The 21,044-nt window shown below is 38.0% G+C and overlaps 1 protein-coding gene and 1 long non-coding RNA gene across 2 annotated transcripts in view; both read right to left on the bottom strand.

Annotated features, from left to right (window-relative positions):
- The window catches only part of LOC124156015 (Kv channel-interacting protein 4-like), a 540,581-nt gene that overhangs the window by 145,000 nt on the left and 374,537 nt on the right, over positions 1 to 21,044 (bottom strand). The gene's annotated exons all lie outside the window — the stretch shown is intronic.
- Positions 7,353 to 21,044, bottom strand: part of LOC124156016 — a 245,155-nt gene continuing 231,463 nt past the window's right edge. Inside the window, exon 3 of the long non-coding RNA XR_006864251.1 lies at positions 7,353 to 7,424. This is a non-coding gene — a long non-coding RNA (uncharacterized LOC124156016). The remainder of the gene's footprint in view (positions 7,425 to 21,044) is intronic.

Below are 21,044 nucleotides of genomic sequence, written 5' to 3'. Positions count from 1 at the left end.
AAAAGTTGCATTTCGGATTATTTTGGCCACATATCTCATTATTTTACTTTTTTAGAGGAGGTCATCTGAGCTTTGGACTCGTTTTATCAGACTACACAGCTGTATAAATACTAATAATAAATTCAAGCAATACACAAAAAGGAGTCAAGCCAAAAGTAAGGATAAACAGAAAGCATGGAGATGGAAAACGGTCTTACTAATCTCGAGCCTTAGCACTTCAATTACTGTGACCCAATTCGAAAGCAAATCGAATACTGTTTTCATACCACCCACGATAGGAAACGAATTTCCTTGAGACTTGATATAGAATTGCACGGTATTTTTTTAAAGCAGCCTCTGACCCCAAAGAGTCCTAAAAGAAGACGAAGACCATAGTATCGGCAGTCAATTCTATTTCTCATTTTTTTAGCAAACTCTAACAAAATACGGACCAAAACCAACATTTACAACACCTAAGAAACACAGAAAATGGAGTCATCCACGCATTAAATTAAGGAAAGACTTTGAAAATGTAATTAATAGGCATGGATAAAGTTTCAAAGGCTGGTAGTAAGTTTGTATGTTTAAGATTAGATGAATCCTTGCAGCAAGTTTGGAAGCACTGAAAGCATTATTCAATAGAATATATAAAAAAGGTGTGTCAAAGAATAAAAAACAGCATTCTTTACCTGGCGGCTGCAAATCGTGAGATATGTGAGCGAGAACTTTAAGTGCCTATTCGCCGATAGGATTGATGAATATAATGCTACTAATTGAATAATTTTGCAATATGCAACTAACCAGCTTTCATTCCATTAGCTTAAGTACAAAGATACAGTCGAGAATAGAGTGTATTGATGATGACGCAGCACTGAATAATTTACATAATATTTCCATATTCTATCTAGATATTCAATCATAGCTATATTTAATCTTGAATGAAGTTCCATCGTTTCACATACAGTGAAGCCTTGAGGAAAGGGCATAGAAACTAATATTATAATTCACTAGTTCAATGACAGCCAGAAAAGGAAATCGCTAATTCATTTATTCCGACGAAAACTTTATTCGTTTGCGCACATAGGAACGGAAATGGTTATAAAATTAGGACCAAGGACATTTCATGGGATTAGTTTAATTTGGAGGTCACTGAAGGTCACGTTAGAGCGACAAGGATTAAAAATCAGAGCGATGCTATGCGAAATCTCCCAGGAGGGAGTTAGCATCGTGTCGGGACGGATTTCATGGGCAGACCGAAGGGATTATTGCGATGACACTCATATGTCCTATGTGTATAACGGATCCAAGAGAGTTTCCACGAAAACCATACAGACACTCGTGTTATAACGCCATCCTTGTTGCTACTAAAATTTGGCAAAATGATTCCTTTCAAGGGAAAGATTCATTCAATGCCTAAATACCGCGTTGGAATCTACAAATAGATGCATTATCAAAACAGCAATTTGATAAAAATTAGTGCTAGTTAAAACTAAACTTCATTTAATGCAGTTTTTCATTATTTTAAGGGCCAGATAATTTATTGTATTAGGGTCCAAAGCCTTTTACAAATTTCAAAGCTTTTATGGCAGCAATATGGCACATTTAACTCATGGACAACTGTGGGATTCTAATCAAACACATTAATTAGTTTGTAAACGAAGATTAAGTCGCATTTTATTTATTTAAAAGATTTATCCTCTTCTCATCATCTTTCATCTTCGTATCCATTTGTCATTTTTTACTAATATTCTAAAATTGCTTCGCATCTAATGATTAGAATGAAGTCATCACGAGCCCCATTACTTAATTTGGATTCAAGCTAGAATAGTATTTTGCACATTTTTCAACAGTTCCTCAAGGCCGAACAGTTATTTTATTATTTTCCGTTATGGCATCTGTTTTATTAGAGGCAAATGCGACATGAGGTGGTGTACAATTTTTAGGGTAATATTATTTTTCTTAAACTTTTACAATGAATGAGATTAAACTAACTATTCCAATATAATATTTGCTCTAAAGACTAACTTCATGATAAATTAATGCTTAATCTCTCTTTGAGTTTCATTTATTTTGACTAATAAGGTAATATTTTCCAAAGAAAGTAAAAAAAACGGAATGAATCAAACAAGTAGAGAATGAGAATCGTGACAAAATCATGAAATAGTATCCATCGTTACCCAAAAATAAATATTTTATCTGTTAAGGCGTTATTAATAAGGCATTAAAGTAAAATAGGTCGAATATGACGTTTGAATACGCCTTACTGGAGAAAAATGGATTTTGAAGCATTGCATTTAATATCGCATTTACACTTAATACGAAGAGCAAGATATTTTGGTGATTGAGCCTCTTATTTTGGTGCAAATGTGGAATTTGTATATTTTTTATCAAAAAATTTTCAAGTAATGGAATATTTGTATTCTTAACGTAAAAATTCACCTCATCATAGAACTTGATTGTTTCAATCCGGTTGCTTCCTTATTTAAAACCCGCGAAAACTTCGCCAGCAACAAAATCTTGTAAAGAAATAGAATTTACATCAACTTAAGTTGGAAGTTAATCATTATATTTCCGTCAATTTTCGGCGGTTTATGAATAAATTGAGGCTTCAAATCGATAGGCATTAATATTCCCAAACAAATTTCTCGACTCGAGACGGAATCGCTGCGGACCATCGGGTCGAATTCTGTCATTGGGTCATCTCTCCTTTCGCCCTAATCCCACCGCTTCTCCCCTCTCTCTACTCCCCTTTTTGTCTCCCTCTAATCTCCCCGACCACCGCTCCTCCAAATCACAATCAGGGTTTTCTTATCGGGGACTAAGAAATTTCTCCCGGAGTCAGACGAGCCATTGAGTTCTTCGGGAGCGGCGACTGGCCTGAATAAAAACCAAGCCACAACAGGGTGATTTCCTTTTATTTTTTTATTGCCTAAATCGAAAGATTATTACTCCTAGAGTACGCATTTCCTTTGGGCGAGGACATGTGCGCCGCTAAGTGCAGGCTGCTGATGCAAGCTGCTCGCAGGTTGCAGAGTACTGCTAGTAGGCAGCGCATGGCTTAATAATGGATTATTAATACCTTATCAAACGAAGGAAACTTTCCGACCTTAGCCAGTTTTAATAGGTGATTATTAAGACATGTTTCCCCGAGCTCTGTGCCTCATGCATGCATTGGTAATCTCAGACGATGTAAAACTCCTATCTACTCGTATAGAAACTTGATCCCTGTGGCGTCACGTGGAGTGGCATCGCATGGGTCCCTTTTTCAAATGCGGTTAAAATTGACCGTTGCCATTCGCCAAAACTGGGATTTCTATAACCAAATAATTTGTATATTATGATAACACTAATGGTGGCCAACGAACCGCAATCATTGCCTTTCGTTTTCTTTGATGAAGGAAACTACCCTACTGCCACTCTCTCCTCCAGAGCGCTCGCCTATCGTCAACTATAAAATCTTGCGGTCTCAAGTTTGAATACGAATAACTAAATATCGAATGCCACAGCTAAGCTAATGGCAACATAATTTTCTTTTTTCATTCAATGTTAGAGACATAATTTTAGTTTCATGAAATAGAGAGCATTTGCAACGAAAGAAACACCTGTTTCAGAGAATGTTCAACGGAAGTACCGGTGTGTCTATGAAATATATTGTTGATAACCATTAACCCTTTTAGTGCGGCGGGCCGATACATTGGCTCTTACGTACATCATTTTATTTGCTATAACTTATACATACATTGATATATTTTATTTCAGCAAACGTAAAAATATTTTGTCAATATTAACCAGTTTGACTTTGATAATAATAGTAATAATAGTCATCTGGTCCCAGAGGTAAACCAAAACGGAATTAGCTGATTCTCATGGGCACCCACAAAAACGTACACCTTACTGTCACAACCACAATGAAGATATTGCACGATGAATATAGTTAGCTCAAATAAAACAACGCAGTTATTTTAAAATAACTTTGTAACCGCGCGTGTAACTGCATGCAAAATTACTTGTTTAATGCAGTGCTTTTTTTAAAACAATGCGGAACTATGAAAAGAAAATTATGACGCGACTAATTTTCCTGGACCATATTTAGTAACTAAGATAATCAAATTCCAAGTCAAGCATGCAAGATTTCAGGGCCAATAGAAAGTGGAATTCTTAAGAGACGTGAGAGGGTAATTGCGCGAGGAAGATGGCAATGCGGGAGGAGGTGGCAAATGCGAACCGGAGACAAGGCGGGACAGTTTGCGGCCGCCGTGGTTAGTTGGGCTCTAGCGCACTCGTGCTCCCGACGAGGTGGTGGAACGCGATGTCCCGGGGATGCTATCTGAATAACCCGCACTTGGCGAGATCCTAAACATTCCGTACCAATTATGATGGGGATTGCGTTGGTACGCAAGCTGAGAGAATCTTACGTCCCGTCTTACTGATCGAATCTCGGCCGGAGAATTTTCGCGGGCGCCCAGCTACACGATTTGGCCTCAGCAACTAATTTGGAGGGCATTCCAAAAGCACTGTTCTCAATGTCTGCTGTGGAATTTCTCACCTCCTTTACACACAATCTTTATTTTTTTTGTATGCATAGTAATGCGACATTCACTCAAATATGCCCTCATACGCACCACACACAAATATTTTTTCACCTTTAATCTTATTCATTCATGCTTTGAGGAAAACATCCAGTATCGGTAAGCTTAGTTTAATTGAAATCCCCATAATTATTGGATTAGTATAAAATTTGAATTTTCCAACTCTTTATTCAGTAATTTTATTACAATGCCAGAAATAAAGAAAAGAAACGTTTCGGCAGTCAAAAAATTCCTGAGGGAACTCTTTAGTCTAGAATTTTAGCTATGGCAATCCTTGTGCTTTAAAGAAAAAGGTGCAAACACTTTCCAATCAAACGTAAAACAAAAAATCTTTGAAACGAATAAGGGGGTAGAAAAAGGAACTCCAGAGACATCCTAAAATAGCTTCCCTCGTTCAAGTAAAAATAAAGAACTTTAATTAGCAGCATCGAAAATTGCATATTTCACATTCTATCATCTTAAGAACTTTTTTATAGGAAAAGATTAACATTATTTGTATAAAGTAATCAATAAATAAATACGTCTTAGATTAAACATGATTTAATTAGAGCATAATTTTTAATAAGAGCACATTAACTAAGGAGAAATGAATGCGAAACTTCAACAAGGACAAAATGCTGAGGCGGAAACAAAAAATATAATTGGGATAAGGCCTAGGGCTAAGAAAATGAGACACGTTGACACAGCTTTTTGAGCTGCTAGTGCTCCATCACACTTGCTCGACGCGACCTTCGGACCTGCCTGACAAGAAATCCCCTTATGGAACTTGCGGTCAACTTCCCTCAGCGGATTTCCGACGGCTCTAGCCCATTATTCTTCTTGCGTCCGCACCTACTCTCTCCTGCACCGCTCTAATTGTCTGCGGTTCTTTCTAGACTAGCCGCGATACAAGTAGTGTTAAAAATCTCACCAGAGTGCTTCGCTTGAAGACAAAAGTTCCTTTGAGATCCTTTCGTGCCGGAAAAAAATCACATAATAAAAAAAAATATCAACAAGATTTTAAGCCATTACAATCGTAGCCTCATTAATTTGTTTTCAATTATAAAACCTATTTCTACTTTTTAATCGGTTAAAAGTCTAGTTAATCGTTCAGCGACGGCTCTCCAATGTGCCCTCTATATAATGTGTCAATTCCGTATCTTCTTTTCAGGAACTTTTTGGAAGGAAATTTATAAGGAAATTGTTTTCTTGGGATATTTTTTATCCACAAGAAAAAATTGAAGCTAGCTATATATAGGTATTACACATTATTCTGTAACGAAGAAATTAATGGGTATTCCAAGTATTCCATGATAAGTAGTGACTATTACTGTGAGCCTCTTTTCAAAAATTAAATGCAAAAGTAATACACTCGGACGGATATTTGAGGAAATGTTTCGTTGAATAATTCCTCCCAGTTTTCATCCACTTCATTAAACAAAAAATACTATAATAGTTCAAAAATTAACACTTTTGATGATGAGATTTTATTAAAGACGTATCAATTTAAAAAAATTATTTGCCGCAAGACATTTCCATTCATAAGTCATAGGCTTACCAAACTGTTTTCACAGATACTAAATTAGACAAGATCATTTATCTTGCAGATGGAAACTGACTTGATAAAAATATTTTAAATTCAAGTACTTTTCAGTCGTTACGTATAGATATATTCATGATAGAAAAACGAAGAAATGACCATTTTTGATTCCGCTAAAATAGCGAGCAAAGGTAAAAGAATCTCTTTTCGGTGAAATGTGCCTTTATATTCAAAACAAAGTGGGTCTAATAGGCATGATATTCTAAAGGGACCAAATATTTCTTCAAAATAAAAATTTCGAAATGAAATCAACTTGTTTTCAAATTTATATATTAGAAAGAAAAAAGCAGCAACGCTTCATAACAGTACTCCAAAGCCTTTGTCATACAAACTCGCAGTCGAAGTGGAGTTCCACTCGAACTAACAAGAACCTTGAATCAACTCCACAAATTCCTGGGCAGCTAGATTACAAAAATGCCTTCCATGCAAGAGTTGTTTCATACATGGCTTCAAAGGACAGCAAATAAAATTTACCAACGGAAGATATTAAAAAGAGACAAGAATTTTCTTTCTATTCCGTTTGAAATATGGAATGAATTGGTATAGTATACGTAAAAAAGGCTTTCCTCTCACAGTCACGAGCTTTCAATCAAAGGTACAGAATATTTGAGAGGGGCTACAAATATACAGGTACATTTGAAGTATCCCATCATACTAGATCCCAAAATCAACGAAATTTCTTCCAGCTTCACCTCTAACGATGGGTAAAAATATTATGTAACTAATAGAAAAATTAGTTAAGCATAAAAATTTAAAATGATAAATTAAATTTTCAAGACTGATTAACATAAATGAAAATCATATGACAATCACCTCTAAAATGCTAAAAATACGACTATTGGACATAATTTTCTATTAAATGAGATAGCTTTAGGAAAACAACAGTTAAAAATATTATAATTATATACTGAAAGTTTTATTCAGTATAATACATAATTTATGGTAACACTTTTTGATAAATATCTCTTATGCACAAATATAATCCGACGCAAATTTTCCTAGGGTATTTTCTGTTCATAAAAGTAGGCGTAGTCGAAGTAAAAATACTCAAAATAAATTTCAATAATTTTGCTGAAGGTTTTAAGGCTGATATGCTATCAATAAATAAGAAAATGGAATATAATACTATGCATGCCAATATGGAAATGCATCACATAAAATAATTTAGCAAAGGAAAAGATAGGCCGAATCATGTGTCACTCACCAAGAGGAAAGATCGTGCTTTTTCCTTTTATTTTCCTTTCGTGGTGTTTCTCACGGCGAAAACGCCCAAGAACCTGCGAGGAAATGATATTATACACTTTGTTACAAATCTATGAGACGATTATGAATACAAATTCGAATCACTTTCAAACTCTCCCCAAAGGAAGTGGAATACCACAGTGAAAAAAATGGAATCACATTGCTTCCTATACCTAAAGTAAAAGATACCTTTCGATTATTCCATGGGCGAAAAACAATATTGAAGCAGAGAATTCAGGACGATCCCTTTCGTAATTGTTAATGGCGACGAGAAAATAATAATATGTAAAGAAATAAGAAAATGAAATTTTCGTTCGTCTTGGTTGAGAGTGTAATCATGAGAAAACATGCAAATCACAATTCTCTGAACTCATCGCATTACTTTGGAACAAATGAAACTACAAATAAATGAAAACACACATAATTTAAAAAAAGCATAACTAATTGCCACTTGAATGATTTCAAACATCATTCTCCAGAATTTGTAACTCTGAAGAATCGAACTCGTGCGGCAGACTCTCAAGAGAGATCACAAGAGGTAGAAATCGGTGGCGTTTTTGCATACAATCATGACCCGTGGAAGATAACAACCTATTTTATTTAAACAAAGCCCAAGTTTTAGCGAGTATAATTGCTCGCCATTGATTTAATACGAATTTTAGCTATTAGGTATATGAATCAACCCGAAGCGACGGTAGAAAATCATCGCGTAACATAAGACATTTCCTTTCAATAGAATAATAAGTAAATGCTATAACGTTAATGGGAGCGTAACTTAACTGCACATAAAAACGAGAAACGACATTTCGCTTTATTTTTACATTAACTCCACGAACAGGTATCATCACAACTTGAAGTATCAGTAAAAAGAAAATTATATTGCCATAGAATAGAGGTTTTGTGAAAGCGATGGTTGCTAATTTTTTCTTGCGAAGCTATAGAAAAACTAGTTACAAAAGTGATGACCGTAGGCGAGCTTTGCGCATGTGCTGGAAACATGGAGGGCAGTACTTGTCACTCGGCTGAACATGCTTCGGTGTAAGAATTATAAATTATGAAAAAAATTTACTTTAGCGAAGCAGTCGCAAATGAATTGGTATCCTCATCCCAAGAAAATAATTATCATTGATTTTTACCTTCATCCATCTGGAATGCAATGCAAACCAATCTGGATAGAGCTTTTATTAGTTTTATTAACTTTCTTTTCGGATACCTTAAGCTAAATGAGAGGTAAAATTCTTTCATCGTCACGGCTCTTCAAAATTAGGCAAGTTTTTCTTGGTACATAAACGAAGAGCCAATTAACTGAGGGATTGCGTTCACGATGAAAGGGCATAAAGTATAAATAAACATATGTAGATTTATTTTGGAAAAAATATTTGGCCTTGGAAATAGGTATTGGCTCGGGAAAATTTAGAACTATCAAGGCAAATAAGAGTGCCACTAAATTAAAATACGAGCTATAGTGAGCATATTAGTGTGTCATGTACCATAAGGCTATGAGTCATCCCTTACACAAATATATCTTTTTTTACAAACTTTCGGTTCTCATCTACGGTAGCAAGTGAGTATAACCTTACCACATACAGTAGCTTCATCTAAGAAATACAAAAAAATTATGCAACGAGAATCTAATACATAGGCGCATTCGATTTATCGACTCATTTGATGACGATAGTAAAAATGCTAAAATTAGGGCCATATTCCATTTCAGTTTATAACTATGTATAGGTACTGACGAATTTATTCTAGCATAATTTCAAATTAAAAACAAATGAAAATCTAATCTCTACAAATAAATTTGATATATTCCTACCTGACCTCCTGGATCATAAAAGAATGGCAAAGTACTCCGCATTCCCCAAACCCTACATCTATCAGCAGGATGATACCTATCAAAAGTGACGACGTGAATACAAAACAGAGAGAAACACTGCTTTTCGCTGAGCAAGAACCATACGTTTCGTCATTTTCATGATCCATATTGGAGTCTCAAAGCGGTATCATGTTTTCCCCATGCTACGTGTCCTCATTAACATCACGGAGACATCAGTACAGAGCACGGACACCCAGCCAAAGGATTTAACGATTCCGTTGGTCCGGCCTTAGGCGGAGCTTTATCTCGGACGTCTCCTCTTCTTCCCTCACTTTCCTCCTGGAGTAATGGAGGGGACCGACCCGGCCCGACCTCACTCTTGAATTATTCGACTCCATCTCCCTATTAATATGCGCGCAACCCGACCGAGTCGTCTCACCTCGTGAATCCCAACGATCCAAGCACTCTTCTCGCGGGTTTTGATTCCCGAACTCCGCCTCGCGCCGCTGTCGGTCGTATCTCTGACCTCGGTACGCAGAAAGCAGAGGAGCTTAACCCCAATCCACGGAACCCCGTTTCAAGAAATATTTTCACTTTCTGCCGTAAAATTCAAGTTTTTTACCATTAGGTTTATCTCCCCAGCACTCTAGCCGTTCACTCCCTCAGTTGTTCAACACGAATTTTGGTTTGGCTAGGTGATGGTAGAGGTCACCCCGGATTAGGCCAAAGACGGGTGAAATTCACACATTTAGAGTTGGTGGAGCTAGTTATTTTCCTTAGACCACTTCGAGGATTTGTACTTTTGGATTTCCAAAGGCTTTACTTGGGATTTGAACACGGGACCCCTCGATCAACATTCAAATGCTCAACCCACTGGACTACCACGCTCCCCACTCTTAGCGTTATGCGCAATTTTTTTTTTTACAATTATGCAGCCGTAACCGGTGTCCAAGGGCTCAAATTAAGTTCTATGGCTGGACCAGACTCTGGAACTGATTCCACAATTCTCCCAATTTAGCCACTGAAAATTCTTCAATCAAAACACATTCAACGCCAAGGCAGTGCCACAAAATCGGAACGCCTTGGGAGTCAACTTCAAATATTCAGGGTAGTTGTGGCCAGTTCCTTCCCTTTGGCCACCTCGCACTTTGAGGGTTTTTGTTTGCGGGTGTCCGAAGGCTTGAACACAGGACCCCTGGATCAGAAGGCAATTGCTTTACCCACTAAGCTAACATGCTCCCCACTCTAGGCGTTATGCACACTTATTTTTTTTCAATTATGCAGCCGTGACTGGAGAGTCAAAGTAGGTTATATAGCTGGAGCTGAGTCTGAAACTGAGTCTACCACTCCCGAACTTTAGCCCCTGAAAATTCTACAGTTAAAATATACTTGACACCATGACGTTGTCACAAGGTAGGAACGCCTAGAAATGAAAGAAATCAGTCGCCTTGATGGATTCCCAACCGTGCTAATATTTTCAATCCCTTATGTTCTGCAATCTATATGTATATTTATTTAATACCAAGGCTGCTTCACAGCAATGGCGGATACATATGGGGAGCTTGGGGGGTGCGCGGCCCCCCCTTCCCCCCGGCATTGCCTAACATTGCAGAACCACAATAATAAATTGTTTTATACTAAGATGCCACTGTCTTGAATATGCGTATTATCAGTTTGAATAATACTTTGTTAAACTTTGCATGTGACTTAATTATTTGTACTTATGACAAAAGAAAAGATAGCTCAAGATATGATTTACGCCCCCACCTTCAGTTTTTTCTGTATCCGCTACTGCTTCACAAGCTGGGCGCGTCTTCAGCAACCTCTCCGTGCTCTGGTCTAACCTCTTCCTCCTCCTCCCTCTCGTATACAAATCCTCCAAATCGCCCACCTTCCGGTGGCGTTGAGGGAGGCAACAATCCCGGCCACCTAGGGTCACAATTGATCCGCTATCCACTTACCATAATGCACCAGCATCCCATCACCGCAACCTCTGCTACGCTCTCCCGCGAATAAAGTTTATCTTAGCCGCGTACACCATCTCCCTCCGACACAGAGACCGCAATTCTAGCCGCCTGAAGGCTGACATTGATTCCCGTCAAACCCCGGACTCATGTTTGTTACAGCTTCGCTAATTCCGCTATCTCCTGTGATTAACACTCCTGGATGTTTAATTAAACTGTGGAAACTGTAATAAATATCGCGAAAATTCCACAGAGAAAAATCGTTCGCCTTGACCGGGATACGGTATAGTTCACAAATTTCCACTAAAGGGAATTACGCCTCCGCGGCTTCACTGGAAAAAGCACTTGACCGGAAATTGAGGGATCCGAGTTCGAATCCCGGTCAAGGCGAATGACATTTTTATTCTGTGGAATCTTCGCAAAATTAGTGCATTACGGGTGACTCCGAAAAGTTATCACCGTGGCTAGTCCCGGTATATTTAAAATATAATAAATAATTTGCCTTAGACGGAATTCGAACCCGGATCTCTCGATTGTAGGTAAGATAAGTGTAACTGTGAGTTACACATGCCTGACCGGCATTCGTGAGATCTGGGTTTGGATCCCGACTAGGCCAAATGATTTTTTTTTCATGGCTAATTTCATCATCAGTGTATATAAATTTGCACCAAGAGCGCGACTGCGTTCAAAGTTACTTGTTTCATGTAGTGATTTGGAAAACGTCCACCTAAATCGACCTCATTTGGGGACATAAAAAAGTTGCACTTTTAACTTTTTACCGTGGAATATAGAGTAGCGTATATTTCTCCGACAGCGGCTTAGTGAGCATGGCCTTGTCAATAGCTTGAAGCATGAAGTCAATATCTACCTTATTCCGTAAACTCTGAGTAAAGTCTGAAATTCGCCTTGTAAAGGTTTGGATCGGTGACGATTCAACGGTGGATTTTGAAACCGGTAGCAGACATTGATATATTTCTTTTTGATCGAAAATGGCTAGGATACAATTCTCAACTTATCGAAAATTTCTTGATGCAGAAACATGGATTTTAAGGATAAACACTACAGCCAGTTAGACTCACAGAAACTAAACCCTCACAAGTTGTATGAAAAAAGAGGAAGAGGAGCCCACTTACACTGAGAGGAAAACAAACGTTATTGAGCAAGAAATTTAATGAGGTATTTTGATACAATTGTGAAGAAATATACTTTGGCAAAAGGACGACAGACAGCGCTAGTGAACCCTCAGATTATACTAAAGAATAGAGGAACAGTCAAAAAATGAGAAAAAAAGGCCGAATGAGAGAGTAAATCACCGATATGTAACGGACGATGAAGAGTTATACTATGGCAAATGTCGTTGCTTGGCAGTAGCGAAAGATCTTCGTTTGCAGGTCCAATGAGGTCAATGCATGAACCAAAATAATCAAGATAAGACGATCAACAACTTTGACCACCGCTCAAGAAGAAATAAATGAGGCAAAGGAGTATTCCAAGTCGATATATCCTAAAATTTTCCAACTAACAAGAACAGTGTAACTTACGCTCATATTTGAAAGTGGTAAATATAGCACGATTTTCTCCACTACAGCCCATTCGAGAACCGCATTGAGTAACATAGCTCCACAAATACGCTAAAGAAGAAAAATGCATCGAGGAGTCATACAGCAACTTTGCATCATTACTGGAGAGAAAGTGTACACTGCTTGTCTTCTTTGGAAATCCATTCTCCCGATTTATGCTATGCAATGATGTAATGTCATTATGCAAATTACCGTTGCTACCGCTTAATTGCATGCATCCACCCTCCGACTTACGCTCATGCATATTCTGACTTTTTCCAAACGTGTCACTTGTTGATGCTACCCTGCGGCGGAAACAACGACATTCAAATGAATATCTTTAAGCAAAAATACAGAAGTCCCATGCATTTTCAGTCACACACTGAAAAGTTCTATCAGCAGCAATAACGAATATTTACGACTGAGACCTTTAATTAAGGCTGATTATCGCACGTTGTCAAATTATTTTCATCAATGCTGAATTAATTGTCACATAAAAAGGACAAAAAGAAAGGGCACGAATGCTCGGTAACACTAAAATTTTAAGTTGGTTCTTTCCGCCAAAGTAGTAGTTCCTTATCGAAGCGTGACCTAACATTAGCGTGGTTGGCGCGATAAGTGATAACATCACTTTAATTCTGTGCTCTTCATAATAAACATAACAAACATACATATCAAACCGAGCTGCATGCACGCACAAGATCCATCACGCTTAAATATATTATACAAAATATCAATAAATAAATTAAACTTCTTCTTGCCGTATGGTGGGCACACCGAGAGACAGGAAAAATAAACGAAAAATAAAAAAGGGAATTTACGGGGAATAGTTACCTCGAATTTTCGATGGGACGCAGCCCATCTTTCTCAATGATAAGAGGAAGGAAAGTGAGAGTAGAAGGAAGGGTGCAAAGGAGAGGGTAAAGATGGAGGGAGACAAAACGGTTGACGGGGATCGGTGGTGCTTTTGTGGGCGCGGTTGATCCCTGGAGCAGGAAACGCACCTCTAAAAGCCCAAATGCACCCCTGCTCCAGGTCTTCAGCTCTGGGGGGGTGGTAGACGGGAAAGGGAGGCCAATATTCCCACTTTGTAACACTCGTCAAATAGAGTGTTGCGGGAAAAAGCTGTATGGCGACTGGAAGGGAGGCAGAAAGAGAGGAAACGCTATTGCAAGAGGAGCGATGCCCATTCATTCGCATACACAGGGGGTATAGCGGATAAGCCAATGTAAAAAGCGAGGCATTCCTACTACAGGAGTATATATACAATGTTTTTCGTCGTGCAAGAAAGATGTGACACTGAGGGGAGAGGGAAGGTTAGGAATTAATCGGGAAGGGGTATGGTAATGAGGATGCGACATGTTTTTAATCTTGCACGGTTGCAGGGTGTGGGCTGTGGTTTAACAGATATTTTATGTTTGGACAATGGTTTCGTTGTTTTAAAGATGCTGGCCAGATTTAGTGGTCTTTTGAAGACGAGTGAAAGGCGTCGCGGGAAAGTCTCGAAGTGGTTGTGTAGTCCGGGAGGACAGGGAAAAGGTCTTTTGGAGTCCTACGCAGTGCGTCCATGCCCGGAAAAAAGGTCGTGCGTAGGGATATAGGCTGTGAGGAATTGTCCCCACCTCGTTGTTTCGGGACATATGTTTTTTTTCGGATTTTGTGCCGAAAGAGTTATTCCAGGTAACCCCTTCATTTTACAAAATATACTTATTCTTTAATGGCCAAAGTAGTAAAAACCGATGCATAAACGAAAAAATGACACGCGAATTTATCCATTAAAGCGTCAAAATCTAATATAGGGATACGTAATTTTATATGCGGCAAAAAGGGAAAAGTTTTCCATAGTGACACGCAAGATAATTTGGGCTGTAATCTTCACATCGTATTGAGCGGTGATCAGAATTCTTGATCATTTTATCTTGGTAATTTTTTTTTCGTGCATTTACCTCATTAGGTGATTGTCTGCAAACGAAGATCTTTCGCTATAGGCAATCAACGACATATGTAAATCGACGGCTTTTCATCGTCCATTAAATTTCGGTGATTTAACATATCATTCTGACATTTTTAATTTTATGATTGCTTTATTTTGATTTAGGTTGATTATCGCTGATTGCCAAATTATTGCCATCAAAGCTTTAGTAATTGTCACATTAAAATTACAAAAAAAGGGCAAAACTCGCCGATGTTTCTATTGCAACGTCATCTCTCGGTGAGTGCAATGTTCTTCCCATTGGACGATTACACCTCTGCCACCTTCGCACGATCTTTCCCTTCAATGCACGTATCGCCCGTACGCAAAGGAACTCTTCACGCATCCTACCTCCTACAGATACTTCAGATCGCACCCCCCACTACTCACCTTCAACCTCTCTCACACTCTTTCTCCCAAGCTCTCCGACGTACCACACACACACAAATACACGGAACCACATGAACCTCTCCTTCGCATCCACCCCTTCTCCCCCAATCAAGGCGATGCCCCACTCCAAATCGCCTTAGGGGGACCTGAAACCCCCATCCTCCTCTTCCCCCACGTCGGCCGCCTCTCATGCAAATCAGAACTCGGGATCGCAATAACATCTCGTCGTCATGGCAACGGACAGCGTGTGTGTGTTTGTTGGGGAGAAGGGAGTTAGCCGAGGAGGATGAGATGAGCAAAAGGTTGAGGGGATGGATGGATTGAATGTGGGTTCGAGGAGAGATTGGACGAGTGGTCCAGGGGAAGAGAAAGATATATACTCATACTGGACCTTAGTCCGTGGTTCCCTGGCTCCCCGGACGGGACCCAATTTATCGCTGGGAATTAGGGCGGTGCGTGAGCGGAGTGGTGGTGGTGAGCAGGGTTTTGAGGTGGGCAGAGTTGAGTTTCGGTAGCGGCGCTGGCACAACTCATATGTGTACCGCAGAGGGTTCTAAATACTCATAAGCAAAGTTGCCAATATCGGTGAAGCTAATTTAAAATAGAAGCTGGCAGGCAACTAGGCGTGCAAGTGCACGCCACTATCTTTTCTGGTTCTACTTGTTTGAGTGAGGCAATGATTTGTCTAGTATGTTTAACATGCAACAGCGTCTGCTGACAAAGGTAGCAAACTGCTCACTTAGTCACGCGAATGTAAAATCAGTTATCTTCGCTGCTGACAAATAGCTATTAGAAACAATGGTGTGCAAATGGGAAAGTGTCGAATAGTACAGTAACAGAAAGATTAGGAATGAGTCAAAGAAGCGAGCGCTGTATCAACATCTGATCAGAAAGTTGTCCAATCTTGTCTGTCTTTGGAACAATAATTACTTGCTGTGATAAGTGCCATTGTTGGGAATTTTAGAAAATTTATTTAGAAATTTATTCCTGGTAGAGAGTTTGAACATCAAAATCTAACTGTGTAGACATAAAATTACTCTTTATCCCCTTAAGTAGAACGTACCAATGCAGAAAAACGCCAGATATAAAATATTTTTTGATGAAATATACCTAAATGGATTTTGCGCTGCGCAAAAACTAAAGGGGCTCAGCTAGCCTGTCAACTGAAAGTATATCTTTTTAGAGAGATGGAACCTGCACCTCCTATAACTTGGCGTTGGGAGACTTCAATAACGCAATCGACATTAAAAGAAAAGAAAGAGTTTACCCCTAAGAAAAAAAACTCTTGGTTCTGGGGAGGAAAGTTTTGAAACCACTTAAAATGCCTCAAACGGGTATAGCTGCTGTTTTTTTACATCAGGGAATATCTTAAATCTGAGGTGATGGTGCAAAAGAGTGTTTTAAGATACGGATTCAGTGTACAACCCTAATAGTAGAGCGCATTTCAATGTGCTTAGTACAAAGTCTTGCTGACTGGAAATAGTCCACCGGTTACGTTAAGTAGTCATAAAGCTGGAATACCAATATCCTTCTTCAATATCCTCTCTTCTGTTCAGCACACAGCCAAACCCCCGTCATCGCATTCAAACAACTTTTTCCCTTCAGTATTCCGAGAAACTACTCACCCTATGAATCCTGCATTTCAACATTTCACTAAGCACAATGTTGATTCAAATCCTCTGCCTCCGCTTCATAACATTGAAGACTACTATTTACACTCAAAATATCCATAAAATTCTCAAAAAAAATGAGAATTTTATGGCTATCTTCTATCCATATACATTACCTCGTCTCATATAATGGGGTGAACAAATTATTAGCAATCCTAAAACACCTAGCTAATATACGTACAACTAGTGGTTAAATATACTTTACAAAAGTATTGTTCGGGTTCAAAACAAGAAATTCTGCAGAAGATTTGCATTTATCATGAAAGGTGTTAGGATGAATAAATTGGTACTATTATTTTCTTTAAAGTTTTGGCAATATGGGAGAATAAAAATCAAATTGGACTGAAATATCTATCTAAATTAATAGGAGATAGGAAATGCTCGAAGAATTTAGTTATAAGATTCTTTCCGATTCATCAGAGTCATATTACTAAAGTTTAGTTATTGCGCCGTAGAGTAACATATGATTTTATAAAAGAGGAGAATGTAGTTGAGAAGTTGACTATGAGGAAATCTTTTCGGGGTTTCCACCGGGTGAGTTCCTTATAGGACATCGAAACGTTGCCCAACAAGCAACTCACTCAGTGAAAAACCCGAGAAGATTTCATCAGTATCATACGCCGGGAAAGAACAAAATCATAAATCAGTTAATTGACTATGTTCAAAAAGAATATATTTCCTCTTTCTTCTCTGGAAGTTACTCATTTAAATCATTTTCTACAAGTTTACACAGGAAGATCCTCGCTGGTGGAAGAAAATTCAACACCTAGTGGCGATTACCTTGATCAACGATAACAATGCTTGCTTAGAGGGAGAATGTGTAGAGTCGAAATTTGATGAGTTACGCAGGAAAGCCATCATGATGTCGCGCCTCTGGATCTATTACGATCCTCTGATGGATAGAAATGTGAGCGTAGAGATTGGAGATAATAAGTGCGGAAAACCCTAAGGGTTTGTGTCGAGAGGGTACCATTTTAATTACGTCCACGTAAATCGACCTCATTTGGGGACATAAAAAACTTGCACTTTTAACTTTTTACCGTGGAATATAAAAATTAACTGCCTCAATTATGGCCATAAAAGTTAATCGGTACCGCGCGACCTGTAGGACAACGTAAAACATAAAAGATGAAGATCAGTAGCGCGCAGTTACGTTACAAGCAAATAGATAAAATTAAAATTGATGAGGAGTAAAACAACCAACCGTAAAGGATAAAGAATTATGACTCAACTTAGATAAATCGCTCGCAATAATTTTTGTTCATCACTCACCATCTTTGCATTACCAAGACACAAGTGATGCAGGGACATAAATAGTATGCTAAGGTAAGGTAAGGGATAAAAGCATTTACACCTTGAATAAAAAAACGGGTTGATGAACGTTAGTGAATTAAGCAGATTCAATTAGAGAATATTCTCCATTTGATAACAGTTAACGAGGAAATTATCATTCGGGAATCTTTAGAGATTAACTCAGAGTAAAAGAAAGACTGGACTGGCGTAATATTGTTAGTAGTAAGGTATCCGGGCTTGCCTGATGTGGACATGCAGCTCCGTGCCCGCCGAAATAATCAATCAGTTCTTCAAAATGGAAGATTCATACAAGACCGAAATTCGGAAGTTCAAGCATAAAATTAAGCAGTATAATGCTCCAAATGGATCAAATAAATCTTTTAATTTCAAATCTACTAAATTATAAAGTGAAAATTTTTTTCGGTAGGTGTAATTCAAATAACTGAAAATTAAATTTACAATGGGAATGCGGATATCAATTATGAAACTTCAAAGACCTTCTCGAACATAGTTAAATACATCAATATTAGTTTTAGGAGAATCGACCGCAAGGCTATACCTAGGTTACTGCATGGTAAATGAGGTAATCAATATCATCATTTTAACTAGACTGATCCACGCAATATTCACAGAAAATAAGCCAGTCATTGTAATCCGCAGGCGTTAAACTAAAATATACCTGGAAAAAAGAAGCAAACGAATAATTTTCGATTGCCGGCCTCAATGGCGGCGGGGTAAAGTCCTCGCCTGCGAAACCGTAGGACATGGGTTCGAATTCCGTCTGGGGAGGTGGTCCCTATCCAGGGCATGGATGTTTGTGTTGTGCTTTGGTGATACACCGTTGGGAAGGCCTTTATGTGCTGTTTACGGGGAAGTTGGAAATAAATAAATAAATAATTATTTAAGAACATACACAAATGTGGCTTAACATTAACGAAAATAACTCAATGACTCAGGAGAAGTCTCAGTGAATAGAACAAACCGTTCATCAACATTCAAACCACGATTGAACAACAAAGACGACGTAAAATAATGACATAAAAACGTTTGCATATTCCACAGACTTTTACTATAAACCGAACTGCTTCAACAACTTATGTCATTTTATGGTAAGACTCTCGATAGCTTGTTATTTTCAATAAACTTTAGCGCAAAGGAAATAATTTTATATCCATAAGCGTTCCACTCACAATTTAGCCTATCCCTTTCAAGTGATATATCTCTGGAATAAAAGCTACCGTATACAAATAACACAGATTCATGATATATAATTTTTTAATGATTATGATTTTAATTTGAATTTGATAGGTAACGAAAGGTTATAGTCTGGGTATCTTTTAAAAGAAATGAGGATGATGTCCTTGAATCCTGGCCAAGTGTAGAAGCTACAAGGCCTAACTTCATAGAAGAAATATTGAACATAAATTACCTTACAAGTTTCATAAACGACCCAATTTTAATCGACTTCAAACGCTACATACGAGCCTCTTTGAAAAGCATCGACGCTGACGTAATTAGATTAATGAAAAATTTAGGTAACAATATGTTACATATGGTATTCACATCAAAGTTGTGCTTATTCTCCGAAAATTAAATCACTCTTTGAGAAAAATGAAAGTGGAATTAAATGTTTCGCAGATAAACAATCCTAAAGGCTAATAAATAAATTCCGAATATTTTGGGAAGTATGTAGGCCAAAAGAGTTTGTCACGTATTGGCGATGGAATTTGAGAATAGACTTCATGCATTCAACAGGGAGACTAAAATCTTGTTATCTCCGTTGGCACCATGTTAAGACGAGTAGATAAAAGATGGCCAGGGATGGTAACTTAGGTGCGAAATGAAGACAGTTCTTGACAAGGAGATGGAGAGACTTCGTGATTACTTGGTGGTGTTCGACGTTTGCCGAGGGATGGAGAGGAAAAAGGAAAAACTGAAGAAAATGAAGAGGATGGTGAACTGAGAAAGTGGATCGCACGAGTAAAAGAAAAAAATCTCAAGTAAACAAATAAGTCACCTCAGTTTCCCAGTTTTACCCAATCCTCTTTTCATTCCATAATGAAGGAGAAAGATACTCGCGACTTCAGCTAGAGTTTCTAGTTTGCCCAAAGTGTCTCTGAAGTTGTCAGAGTTTAGGATCCTCCATGCCGATTGCGTGGACCGGGAGTGCAAAAGGAAGATTGATGAGATGAATGAGGATACTGTTAAGCGGAGGGAAAAAGTTAGATTAGAAAGGTAAGAATCGAGCAAACTTTAAATGAGCCGATTTTGACGCTGGCTTTCCTCCATAGGTACGTAGCAGAACAGCCTTGGGCCAAAGTTCTATGCTAAATTAAACTTAATCTGTAATAATCAGAAGAAATTATGATTGCGGCCTATGAATTAGGTAAATAAATTTTCGCTGAATATGAGAAAATTAATATACTTGAGGCTCTCAAGAAAGCCCCTGATATAAAAATAAATAGAAAATATCATAGAAAGATTTTAAAAGTGAAATGTTAGCCGTTAGAGATCATTTCAATCATGATTTATTTGAAATGCATTACAATGTATCTGACTGGAATATACTAAGATTATGCGATACATATCGCATTGAAATTCATCATCTTTCGATATTGTAGAAGATATATTGCACAGAATAATTTAGGGTAAAGAAAAATACGTAGAGTAAAAAATATTAACACTTAAAACTTCTAAAGTGACAAAAAATGTTTCATCCAAGAAAAAAATTAAAAATGATATTGAAAAGCACCTGCCAATTACAACTAGCCGTAACGTGCAATATACCTTAGACTAAATAGAATAAATAATAAACCTCAAATACAAAAAGTCTTCGTGTGAACATCTGATTCGAAGCATAATTGACTGCTAAAATCTACGAAGGAAGCACATGTCATTATTACATGTGGGGAATACTGATACTACCTGAAAGTGAATTGCTCAAGATTGAATTGCACATAACTGTTATTCTGATCCCAAAAGATCTAAAAA

The sequence above is a fragment of the Ischnura elegans genome, chromosome 3 (assembly GCF_921293095.1).
Source record: "Ischnura elegans chromosome 3, ioIscEleg1.1, whole genome shotgun sequence".
Lineage (NCBI taxonomy): Eukaryota > Metazoa > Arthropoda > Insecta > Odonata > Coenagrionidae > Ischnura > Ischnura elegans.
Note: the sequence above shows the minus strand (reverse complement) of the source record. Positions and strands in the feature narration are given on the sequence as shown.